Genomic DNA, 13,640 nt, shown 5'->3' on the forward strand with positions numbered 1-13,640 from the left:
AATTATTCTGAATTTTTAATACATTAAAAAACTTTCTTTTTTTCTTGGCCAGGAAATCAGCAACACCTCAGTCAACATTTCTCTCATAGAACTTTTCACATGGGTTGGTTAAATGTTGACCTGATCTCCAGTCTTCTGAGAACTCATTCATCTGCTTAGGAATTGATGTTGGCTGTTGGAAAAGAGCTCAAGGAAGGATATCATTTAAAGCCTTATAACTTTATTCTTTACCAGGGTATTCTCCTGCTGCTTTGGTTGTTGAGAGTGTCTACAAGAGCAAGCATTCCACGGGGAGCAAGGAGACACCATATGAACTTTACTTACTGAGATTTCTGAGTGATTTGCTGTCACTTGTACTGCATTTTTCAAGTCGAATCTGTCAAAATTTACCAGTTTTAAGAGATAGGAGGAGGGTTAAAAGAAGTCTTAGAGACAATTACATTGTCAACCTATTTGGTTCCAAGCATTCCGTCTAATGCATATTCAACAGGTACTGAAATTTGTGTTGGCTGTATCTATGTGTCTTTCTCATGTGTGCATGGATACATGTGTATATCTATGTGTGTATTTGTGTGTATAACATTCATGTATACATATATAAGGACAATTGCACACATATATGCATACATAAATAAATGTACATATACAAATATATATATATATATATATCAGGTGTTCAGTGATTGATTTAATCTACAGTTTACATCACATTGTCATTCTCACAAAATGTACATGATAAACTGCTCTGAGCATCTGTGCTCACTTCCCCCATTACCTTATTTTTCATCCCTGTGAACAACTTCAGCCTACTTTCCATAGGATACCTTTGTTTTTGTTACTTACTGATAATAAAGGAAAAAGGATGTTTGTAAAAGAAAAAGAACTTTTAGGTCACTGGTTAAAGTATCTTATCCGTCCCAATGATTCCTATGAGATAAAATTTATAATAGTACTAAAAGTGAAAAGGAATTCCTAGATCTGTTGTTTTGCCATTTAGAATGGCAAAGAATAATTTCACGGCACTGTTATAACTCTTAAAGAATGCAAGGGGAACTAATGGTCCTTATCATGTTCCCACAAAACCAGTGGATTCTGAAGGATAATAGTAGACCAGCAGATATTCTAAGAAGCAGACATGGAGCATGAAAGAGAAAGAGAGGAAATGAGACAGAGTGAAAGAGAGAGAGAAATATAATTCTTAAAGTGCATAACAGATGAACAAGAGCTGTATGAGAATATTCATACTGAAATCTTTAGACTCTACAGGTACATTTGAAGATATTTGATATATGATAACCCATCAACATAAAATATAAAGTGATTTTGATAAAAAATAAAGATTACTCAGAAGAAAATATAAATGCAAAAACAATCTTCACAGAAGCAAACACTCATTAACTGGACAAAGTGGCTGAAGTTAGTATAAATTTAGAAGTATGACAATACATAAAAATATAAAAAGTTATTCATATATTTCATTATATAACCCAAAGCAGAAAGCAAATGTTGTTTAGATGAGTGTTTTAAAATACAGTCTCTCAGGTGCTGGGTCAGTGGCTCAGGGGTAGAGTGCTTGCCTTGCATGCATGAGGTCCTTGGTTTGATTCCTCAGCATCACATAAGGAGAAAAAGACAGAAGTGGTGCTGTGGCTCAAGTGGTAGCACTAACCTTGAGCTGAAGAGCTGAGGGACAGGATCCAGGACCCAGAGTTCAAGCCCTCCAACCAACAAAATCAAAAACAAAAAACTAACCAAAACACATTCGTCACTTTTGTGGCCTCAACTCTGTAATACCATTGATTCAGCCTAGGGCTAAGATTTTCGGTGTGGACATTTATCAACACTCCTGATTCAGACTCTACTTGAGAAAATTTTTAATCAACATTGCGTTAATTTTGTAAATTTGTAAATTCACATGCACCTGTAAAAATAGTTTTGCCATCCCAGTAACATTCTCAAAGTACCTCGTAATGACGACTTACAAAAATTTGTATTATATTACAACAAGAAAACAATGCTACAAATAAAGAAAAGCAATAATTAAATATTAATGATTAATAAAATAAAAAAATACCAGTGTTTCCAGTATTTCAAGTGTACTACATATTAGATTTTACTATTTCTGATATTCCTGTACATTTAAAACTGGCTAAAATTATGATGTTCAACGAGTTGTATAGGTTATGAGAAGTCTTTAAAGTTGCCCTCTAAGATTACTATTTATTTCTCATCTCATAATTTATATATGGCTTATGTCATCATTTGTTCCTCACTAACATATAAAGAAAGGAAGCCCTAAATTTGTAACAGAAGCTTTGTAGTAAAAGTCTTAATTCTTTGCTCTGTTTCTTTACACAAGACTTTGCAACTTCTCATTAGTAGCGTTTCTATAAACTCTGAATTGGACATACTTAGTAGTATATGTCTGGTACCATAAATCTTAAATACTTTATGGAAAAGTTTTATGACCTGACAAAAAGTCTTAATTTTGGCATATATAAGCAAATTCCCAAAATTAAACATATTTAGAACATTAAATTTTTTGGAGGAAGGTCCAGTCGTGAGTCTTGAACTCTGGGCCTGGGTACTATCCCTCAGCTCTTCAGCTCAAGGCTTGCACTCTACCACTAGAGCCACAACAGCACCATGTCCGGCGTTTGTTTTCTGCTTATGTGGTGCTTAGGAATAGAACCAAGGGCTTCATGCAAGCAAGGCAAGTACTCTACCATTGATCCACCTTCCCAGCCCAAAACATTAAAATTTTTAACAAACCATAACACTTGCTGCAGTGTTCATTATGACAGATGACTTGTATAGAATAACTGATTTCCTCTAGCTACACATCTCTTGAACAACTAATATACGGAATTATTTTGTTTTTGACATTATCAATCTTGACTTTATTCTTAAATGTGTGCTTATGTAAGAAATATATAGTTCTAAAATTTTCACGACAATACTTTTGAACTTACTTTTTGTTGAATTATCTAGTTTAAGAAAATCAATTACACTTTATATGTAAAAAAATGGTCTGTGCTCAATTTGGCAGCACATACACTAAAATTGGAACAATAGGCAGAAGATTAGCATGGGCCCTGCTCAAGGATGACATACAAATTCGTGAATCGGTCCACATTTTTACAACAGATGCTGGAGGGGCTGGGGAAAAAAGGGAACCCTACTGCATTCTTGGTGGGAGTGTAAACTTGTTCAACCACTTTGGAAAGTAGTATGGAGGTTCCTCAAAAGACTCAACATAGAGCTCCCCTATGACCCAGCAATCCCACTTTTGTGTATTTACCCAAATGTTTACAAACAAGACCACACTACAGCTACCAGCACGAATATTTTTATTGCAGCACTATTTACTATAGTTAAGATATGGAACCAACCCAAATGCCCCTCAGTAGATGAATGGATCAAGAAAATGAGGTATATATACACAATGGAATTCTATGCCTCCATCAGAAAGAATGATATTGCCCCATTTGTTAGGAAATGGAAAAACTTGGAAAAAATTCTATTATGCGAAATAAGCCAGTCCCAAAGAAACATAGGTCCCATGGTTTCCCTTATTTGCAGTATCTAGTATATGTCTTAGTCAAGCAGAAAAGTTCAGATAAGTTGATGTTAGGTAAATGAACCCTAATATATGTATTCACATGTTTTTTATTTCTTTCATGCAATTGATTTTAACACATTTATAAGATTATTTCTTTGTTGCTTTGTATGTCCCTCCCCCACAGAATAACCCCTGCTTTCACTGTATTTGATGTAGTTATAATTTGTGGAGGGGAAGGAGAAAAACAAATCGTTTAAATAGGGATACAGGAGGACCCATTGCAACAATGAGATGTACAAGTCGTTATGTCGAAAATAAACTTTACAACTTTGGTGGGGGTGGGGGAGCAGGGAAGATTGGGTGGGGGGGCAGGAGGAAGATGGGAAGGGATGGGAAGGGGAAACAAAGAAGGAGGCCACAATGCTTGATAAGAAATTTACTCATTATCTTGCCCATGTAATTGTAACCCCTCTGTACAGTATTTTCACACACACAAAAAAAGATTCCACATAGAGCTCCCCTATGACCCACCAATCCCACTTTTGGGCATTCACCGAAATGATCCACACAAACAAGACGATACTAAAACTACCAGCACAACTATGTTCATTGCAGCATTATTTACCATAGCTAAGATATAGAACAAACCCCGATGCCCCTCAGGAGATGAATGCATCAAGAAAATGGTGTGTGTGTGTGTGTGTGTGTGTGTGTGTGTGTGTGTGTGTGTGTGTGTGTGTGTGTGTGTGTGTGTGTATGGGAATTCTATCATCCATCAGAATGAATGACATCACCCAATTTGTTACGAAATGGAAAAAATGCAAGTCCAAAGAATCATAGGACCCATGGTATCCCTTATTAGCATTAAGTAAATATGTGTCTGGTATAAGCAGTAATGGTAAAAAAAAAAAAAAAAAACTATGTGCATATGACTAGATAAGGTAATGTTAAGCTAAATGAACTTCAAGATAGGAACACGGGTGTTTTTTTTTTTCTTTCTTGCTGTTGTTTCTAACGTAATTATAACGTACAATGTGATTTTTTTAATCTTTATATGGTCCTTACACACAACATAACTCCTGTTTTCACTGTATTTGAAGTCATTGCGCCTGCATCTTGTATATACACTTCTCTAATTTGGGGAGGGAAAGGGAAAAAGCAAAATGCTTAAATAGGGATACAGGTTGACCCATTGTAACAATGAGATGCACAAGACACTGTTGAAAAACGAACTTTACAATTTAGGCCGGGTTGGAATGGGGGGTGGTGAGGAGTGTACTTGTGGAGGTGGAAGGGAAGGGATGGTGGGGGAAAAACAAAGGGGAGGTAACAATGCTTGATAGGAAATGTACTCATTACGTTGCTCATGTAACTGTAACCCCTCTGTACAGTATTTTTACAATAAAAAAGTTTAAAAATGTTCTCAGATGAAAGAGTTTATTTCTATTATTTTACCCATATAATATCGTTAACAAAGAAATGAATGCAGTACACTCACCAGAAGATATTTTGAATGTGTGTGTGTGTGTGTGTGTGTGTGTGTGCACATGCATGCTTGTGTGTGTGCATACATTATTGTTGGCATGCACAGAGTTTGAACTAAGGGCTTCAAGGACTCGCTAAGCCTTTCCTATCTAGATTGGTCAGCTAATATATTAGCTACATCTCCATTCCTGGCCCTTTTCTAGTTCATTTAAATTTTTGAAAAATAACCTTATGGTTTTTTTTTTTTTTTTTTTTTTTTTTGCCCTGATTGGCTTCCAACACTTATCCAGAGATGTCAAGCTCCTAAGTAGATATGCCGAGTGGACAGGATTAAAGGAGTGACCAACCAGCACATGGCTTTAAGAATCATTTTAAAAGTAGAAGAAACTTTACTTCACAAAGTCCTCTTTTATCATTTCCTACTTTTAAAGCATTTTGGAGTGATTATATTTGAAATTATTTCGTTTTGGGATTCTTGCAAGACAGTAACTGATGGTATGTAAAAGTTTTAGTGCTTTTAAAAAGGATACTAAAACTGTGGAACAGAAGAAATTTGGCTCTCTTTGGACCTCAATTTATAATCTCAGTTTGTGCATGATAACCCAATGTCACCAACACAGTCTGTGTTGAAGACAAAATGTGACAAAAAGCAATTACCATGAGCATAATTGTTATGTTAGTATTTATTGGACAATATGAATATTGAATTGAGACTATAAGAGAATCGAGAGATTTTACCTACCATTTTTGTATTGCTGAAAGGTTTTTGGAAACTTTGACTCATTTCCTTCCTCACTGTGTGTCTTTAGGCCATGCACTTAGTGCTTTTAATTATAATTTTCTCAACACTAATCTCCATCTTGATACACACAAAGGCCTGGATGAGCTGCCAGCTCCAACTCAGGCCTTGGGAGAAAACAAGACAGTCATTTAGCAAGTCAGAGGAACCTGCCCAGACCTACCAGGCTCAACCCCTCCCAGGAAATAGTCACCCACCCCAGGCAGAGGAAATTCTCCCCCCAGGAGTGGCTTTCTTCATTGGGTAAACAGAGCCACAGGCTGCCCCTCACTACAGCAGCCTAGACAATCAATTGAAATTCAGTAAACATAACCCTGAGAAAGGCTCGAGGCTGGATTCTGAGAATGTCTCAGAAGCTAGCCCCTCAGGGAAGAACTACTGTTTGCTGAAAGGCCTCAACTCAACCCAGAACCTAGCCTCATGTCATCATCTCCAAACTAGAGGTCACAGCCATCTCCCTCTTCTGCGATACTCAAAACAGATCCCTCTCCCACTGAACTAGCCTGGGAGGAGGATCACAAAATCCTGGGAAAAGCAGAGCATTTTTCAGCATGCCCAAACAAACTGACTTAATTAACCGATCAAGCCGCAGGAAAACCAAACACCACAAGCAGACCAGAGACTCCACCAAGAGACTGGTTATGGACACAAGGGAGATACAGAATAGACCTTTTTTTGTACCTTATTTTTAATTTTTTTTAACTTTAATTTTTAAAACTTTTTGTTTTATATTATTTTTTCCTCATATAAATTTTATTTTAGGTGTATATGTGTGTGCTTTTTTTTCTGTATTGACCTTTTGATCTTTTTCTTTTTCTTTCTTTTCTCATTATTTTCACTTCTTCTTTTTCATTCTTTTCTACATGACTTAATTGCTGTTCTGCTGAATCTCAAATATACCCATCATCGATTATTAGATCTTATCCTCCATTGTGTACACACTTAATCCAGAAATTTGTCAATTCAAAACCTCTTAGACTTAAATTCTTTAATAGCAGTATTACCTCTTTATAAACATATAATATTTTAAACATTTTCATTTTTCTAGTTGTTCATGTCTCCTTTCTATCCCTCCCTCCTCTCATCCCGTCCTCATTCTTCTCTGAATACTATTCCGTCAAACTTGCAGTTTTTAAGGGTTTCACTTTTTAATTGTAAATATTTGTTTTTCCATTGTTTTCTTCTCTCCCTTTTTTCTTTTTCTTCTTTTTTCTTATTCTTTCTTTCTTTTTCTTTTTTCCTTTTTTCCTCTCTCTGCTACCATTCTGTCCAATCCATTTCCCTCTTTGAGATGAGGACATGGTTAATTCAACTCTCCCTCATCTTCCCACATCCCTCTAATACTGTTTTTCCCCACATTTTCCCTAAACCTAATAATTTCTGGTTGCCAAATTCTCCTTTGCTATTCTTAGGCCATTAAGACATAGTTGTTTAATGTTCAATAGGTTGTATCTCTTGAGCAAGACTGTATCTGCAGCCTTTTGACTGTGCAACTACAGACTTTGTTTGATAGTTACCTATCAAACACTATTTTATAGTGTTCTAGCAAAAAACTGGTGTTATTCTCATCCCAAATGGGCGGAACAAGCTGGAAAAACACAAGAAAAATGGCAATCCCGGGGATCTCAACTCCCAGTCTTTACAATCAGGAGAGAGAAGAGATAATGAATAATGCAGAGGAGAGTTCCCAAAAAGCTCTACAAACACTGCATGTAAACAGTATAAATGAAAAGAGTGAAGACATGCAAAGGTCTCAGTGTGAGCATGATAGGGAGAGAGAGGAGGCAAACCAAAGATCAGTACAGGAGTCTCATGAGCATGAGGAAGCTACTTAAAGATTGATATAGGAATTTTCTGAGCAGATTGAGAACACTCAAAGAGAAATAAAGGAATTGCGTGAGCAGGTTCAGATCAGTCAAAGAGATAGATAACGATTACGTGAGCTGGCTGAGAACAGACAAAGAGCAAGTCAGCAATGGTGTGAACAGGCTGAGAACATACAATGAGAACTACAGGAAATGCATGAACGTGAGGTTGCTAATCAAAGAGAAATACAGGGACTGAGAGATAGGGCTGAGAATAGATAAATATCAATGGAGGCATTCATGGAATACAAAAACAGAGAGCTGAAAGAAATCAGGGAGACATGGGCTGGTAAGGGGGCTCAGTGATAGAGTGCTTGCCTTGCATGCATGAGGTCCTGGGTTCAATTCCTTAGCACCACATAAGCAAAAAGAAAAAAAACAGAAGGGGCGCTGTGGCTCAAGTGGTAGAGTGCTAGCCTTGAGCTGAAGAGCTGAGGGACAGCACCCAGGCCCAGAGTTCAAGCCCCATGACCTGACGCCTCCCCCCAAAAAAATCAGGGAGACCGGGAAGGGGATGCTCAGTGGAGCCAGTCAGAAGGAATGAGAGTCCAAGGAAACCATAACAAATCTACTAACTGATTTGAGAATAAACACGAAACATCAAATTAAGGAAGTAGAGAAGTTCTCACAAGATCTAAAACAAAGTTACAACAAAGAATTTGAAGCCATTAAAGCCGATCAATTAGAAGAGAAAAAACAAACAAAGTAGAAAATCTTGGCAGTATGTTAGACAATGCAGAAGATCAAAACTCGTGGATTTAAGACAACCTAGATACTATAGAGAAAGAACATACCATCCAAGACAAGTCCAAGAAATAAGATAGATCTATTTCAACACTTGGAAGACACCATCAGAAGGCCTAATGTGAGGATAATGGGTGTAGAGGTACACCTAGAGACAGAAGTTAATTGTCTAGGAAATTTGTTTAACAGGATCCTAGCCGAGAACTTCCCAAACGTGCAAAAAGATAGGCCTATTCAGATACAAGAAGCTTTTAGAACACCAAATAGACCAGACCAGAACAGGACATCCTATCATCACAGTATAATCCGCAAAGGATCAATTCAGACCAAGAAAAGGATCCTTAATGCAGTGAAGGAGAAAAGATAAATCACCTATAAAGGGAAACCAATTAGAATCACCTCAGATTTCTCAGCAAGAAGAGCCTGGCATGCACTAAAGACAAACAACTATCAACCAAGAATACTTTACCTAACTAAACTCTCCTTCATAACCTCAGGTCAAATAAAAACCTTCCATAGCAAAGAAAAATAGAAATAATATATCTCCACCAAACCAGCCCTACAAAAGGTACTTAAAAATGTCCTAAACATAGAAAACCAACAGGACCACAGTAAAGGCAATGATACCACACCCAAACTGAGAATTCAAGAACTATAGGAAGAACCCAAGTGCCGCAACTCCCAAGAAAGTGGATAAAATGGCAGGAACTCCTAAATACCTCTTAATCCTATCTCTTAACATTAACTGGCTTAACTCTGCAATTAAGCAACATATACTGTCTAGTTGGATTAAAAAGCAAGATCCTTCTATCTGTTGCCTTCAGGAGTCACACCTTGCCCATAAAAACAAACACATTTTGAATGTGAAAGGCTGGAACAAAATCTACCAAGCAAACAGTTCCTCATAAACAGGCAGGAGTTGCAATCCTAATATCAGATAAAATAGATTTCATATTAAAATTAGTTAGAAGAGGTAAAGAAGGTCGCTATACACTAATTAAGGGATCTCTCCTTCAGGAGAATATTACAATTCTAAATTTCTATTCTCCAAACAATGGAGCACCCAAATTTGTGCAAAAAACACTTTCTATCAAATCTCAAATAGATCCAAAGACATTAATTGTCGGGGACATAAACACACCAATATCTCCACTACATGGATAAACTCAGCAAAAAATCAACAGAGACACTGCAGACAAAAATAACTGTATAGATCAAATAGATTTAACAGACATCTACCGAATATTTCACCCAGCAGCATCAGAATACACATTCTTCTCACCAGCACATGGAATATTTTCCAAAATAGAGCACATGTTAGGCCAGAAAGCAAACTTGTCCAAATTTAGAAACATTGAAGTCATACCTTGCATTCTCTCAGACCACAAGAGAATAAAATTAGAATTCAACACCAAAAGCCAACAAAGAAAGTCCTGTAACACATGGAGGCTGAACAACTCACTGTGTATCACCAGTGGGTCATGGAAGATATTAGAAAGGAAATTCAAGTGTTCATGATATTCAACAAAAATGAGCACACAAACTACCAGCTCCTCTGGGACACAGAAAGGCAATACTCAGAGGCAAGTTTATAGCTCTGAGTTTCTACATCAACAAATTGGAGAGATCTGAAACTAACAATTTAATGAACAGCTGAGCCTCCTTGAAAAAGATAAGCAAGATAAACCCCAATCTACTAGACAGAAAGAAATAATTAAAATTAAATCAGAATTAAATGAATTAGAATCCCAAAAAAAAATAAAAAGAATTAACAAAACAGTGTTGGTTCTGAATAGGAGACACCCTAGGACTCCTTGGTACAGGCTGAAATTTTCTTAATAGAGACCCAGAAACACAACACATCAAAGAAAGGTTGGACAAATGAGATTGCATGAAATTGCAGAGCTTCTGCATGGCAAAGGACATAGCTACCAAAATCAATAGATAGCCCACGGATTGGGAGAAGTTCTTCACGAGCCATACAACAGACAAGGGTCTCATATCTAAAATATGCCTGGAACTCAAAAAAAAAAATAAATCCCCAACAACAAATCTTCAAAGAAACACCTTCCCAACAATTAAGTGGGCTAAAGACTTAAAGAAAAACTTATCTGAAGAGAAATGAAGGATAGCCAATAGACACATGAAGAAATGCTCAACCTCCCTAGCCACCTCACCCCAGTTAGAATGGATATAGTCAAGAACTCTAATAACAATAGATGCTGGAGGGGATGTGGACAGTAGGGAACCTTACTGCATTGTTGGTAGGAGTGTAAACATGTTCAACCAGTTTCGAAAGCAGTATGGAGGTTCCTCAAAAGACTCCACATAGAGCTTCCCTCTGACCCAGCAATCCCACTTTGGGGCATTTACCCAAATTATCACAAACAAGGCCACACTAAAGCTACCTACGCCACTATGTTTATTGAAGCATTATTTACTATAGCTAAGATATGGAAGCAACCCAGTTGCCCCTCAGTAGTTGAACGGATCCAGAAAATGTGGTATATATACCCAATGGAATTCTATCCTCCATCAGAAAGAAAGACATTGCCCCATTTGTTACGAAATGGAAAGATTTGAAAAAAAAATTATATTAAGTGAAGTAAGCCAGTCCCAAAGAAACATAGGTCCCATGGTTTCCCTTATTTGCAATAAGTAGTATATGTCTGAGTCAAGCAGAAAAGGTCAGAGAAGTTGATGTTAGTGCAATATACCCCAAGATAAGTATTAAAATATTTTTTTTGTTTTTTTTTCCTTTCATGCAATTGTTACTATCATATTTATCAGATGATTTCTACCTTGCTTTGAATGTCCCTCCCCTATGCATTTCACTGTATTTGATATTGGTGTAATTTGTGGAGGGAAAGAAACAAATCATTTTACTAGGTATACAGGTGGACCCTTTGCAACAATGAGATGTACAAGTCATTATGTCGAAAAAATGTATTTAACAACTTTGCTTGGGAGTGGGGGGGGAGGATTAGGTGTGGGAGTGGAGGAGTATGAGAAGGGATATGGGAAGGGGAAACAGGTAGATGACAGCAATGCTTGATAATAAATGTATGAGTTATCTTGCCCATGTAATTGTAACTCCTATGTATGGTATTCTCACAATAAAAAAAGAAAGAAATGTACTCATTATCTTGCCCATGTCATTATAACCCCTCTGTACATAATTTTAACAATAAAAAATAAAAAGAAAAAAAGGAATCAGTGAGAGTGGAGGGAAGGACGAAGGGGAAAAAGAGGAAAGGAAGGAAGAAGAGAGCATGCGAGCCTTGGTTTTGAGTCCCTGGATCAAGAGAGCCATCCATTCACAATTCCTGTGGGTAGCATTTCAGAGCCTAAAGCCAGTATGTAGGAGTAAACCACTGACCTTCAGCAACTTCATGATATCCAGGAGCTCTGTGGTCACCAATTGCTAGGGAGAAGCAGCCTCAGGGCTCACGGTGAGTCACCAAGTTTCAATCATCCTGGCCCCAGCAAGTTATTTTCTAGTCAGATAATAAGAAAGTGTCTAAGGGCTAGGGAGGTGTTGGGGTGAGGGAGTTTCAGGGGCAGGGCAAGGGATAAGCAGGAAGATGAAGAGGGAGGACGATCCTAGGTCAGGTGTGTCAGGACATTGGAGCCATGACCTTGCCTGACAACACAGATCACAAGTTATAGAGTGGTTGACCCAGCCACACTTCTAATAAGAGCTTGCCTCCTTGGGTTCACCATTGACTGCCTGGCTGTTGTCCACTGCAGGATGCCTGTGCAGTACATCTTTGGGGACTGGGACTTTCAATGGCTGAATCTGAAGATGACACCCCCGGTTTTCATTCCTCCACCAGAGACAAAGGTAAGTGGGCCACTGGCAGAGGACAGCCAGGGAATGAGGTGGGAGTTGGGACGCGGGACTTCCTCTAGGGGGTGCTAGGACCACGTGACTGCCATTCTCAGAGGCAGATGTGGGTCTCTTTGCTGGCTCAGCCTTCAGTCTACCTGGCAGATCTGGGATTCAGAGAGGGCTGACTGAAGGTGGGGCAAGCATGGGGAGGCTGGTGGAAAACAAGAGGAACTAGGCTCTGAGCAGGGTTGTTTCTTTGAGGATACTCAAAACCCACGAACTTTCTTGGGATGGATCAGCCCTTTTCTCTTTTTTCCTTAGAGAGAGGGACCTAGAGCCCTCCAGTCCCTTGGCCGAGAAATCCTTCCATTCCCACATCCTATGGTTGGATAACTAGGACTCACCTTGCTGCCCAATGTCAAGGCAGGACAGTGAGAGATCCTGAGTCCTTGATAAGGTCAGGGGATCCTCAGTATGGGATTGTACTTGAATATCATAACTTGGTGCATGGTCAGTCCCATATAAGACTGCTACGGTGTAAGACATAGAATCTAGAGAATCAGAGAATGAGGTCGGTTCTGGAAGTCTTGAGTATTATGTGTGAGCTTTGAGCTCCTGTGTGCCCACCTGTTTCACTTTCTTGGGTGGGTCTTTGCTAGAAAAATCTTGAAGCTAGGCCCTGGGTCTTATCCCTTGTCTTTGATGCTCAAAGCTAGCACTCTACCATTTGAGCCACAGCTCCACTTCCAACTTTTTTGGGTGTTTAATTGTAGGAAAAGTGTTCTCATGGACTTTGCTGCCAAGGGTGGCATTCAACTGTAATCTTTAGATCTCAATTTCCTGAGGGGACAGGGTGAAAGGAATGGAAAAGTATCTTTGGCCGGGTGCCAGTAGCTCATGGCTGTCATCTCAGGTACTCAGGAGCTGAGAGCTGAGGATCACAGTTCAAAGCTATCCTCGGCAGGAAAGATCCTGAGACTCTTATCTCCAATGAACCACCCAGAAAACCAGAAGTGACGCTGTGGCTCAAGTAATAGAGTGTTTGCCTTGAGCTGAAGAGCTCAGGGACAGCACCCAAGTTCAAGCTCCACAACTGCAAAGGATGGTGGAAGTGTGGCCGGGTTGGGGGGAAGAGCCGGGGGGCGGTGTTTTGGTTGAGAGACAAGGTGCTGGCTTCACTATAAAAACATTTCTAAGAACTCCCCAAGTTTGCCCCAGTTTGAAGCCACAGCTTCAAGAAGTCATGGCCTGTGACAGGCAGGGAGTGGGCGAATGGTTTTAGGGGTGGGATTGTTGTGTCTGTATTCTCTCCATTGAAGGATGGATTTGGATGTTGGGTGACAAAGTCTGAAG

General features: G+C 38.8%; 1 non-coding gene across 1 annotated transcript; it reads left to right on the forward strand.

Moving 5' to 3' along the window:
* Positions 1–3,033: 3,033 nt before the first annotated feature.
* Positions 3,034–3,140, forward strand: LOC138821676 (U6 spliceosomal RNA). The gene has a single exon (XR_011370187.1). It is a non-coding gene; the product is annotated as a U6 spliceosomal RNA (small nuclear RNA).
* Positions 3,141–13,640: the final 10,500 nt, after the last annotated feature.

Source organism: Dipodomys merriami, unplaced genomic scaffold (genome assembly GCF_024711535.1).
Source record: "Dipodomys merriami isolate MVZ:Mamm:240054 unplaced genomic scaffold, mDipMer1.0.p SCAF_929, whole genome shotgun sequence".
In the NCBI taxonomy this organism is placed as follows: Eukaryota; Metazoa; Chordata; class Mammalia; order Rodentia; family Heteromyidae; genus Dipodomys; species Dipodomys merriami.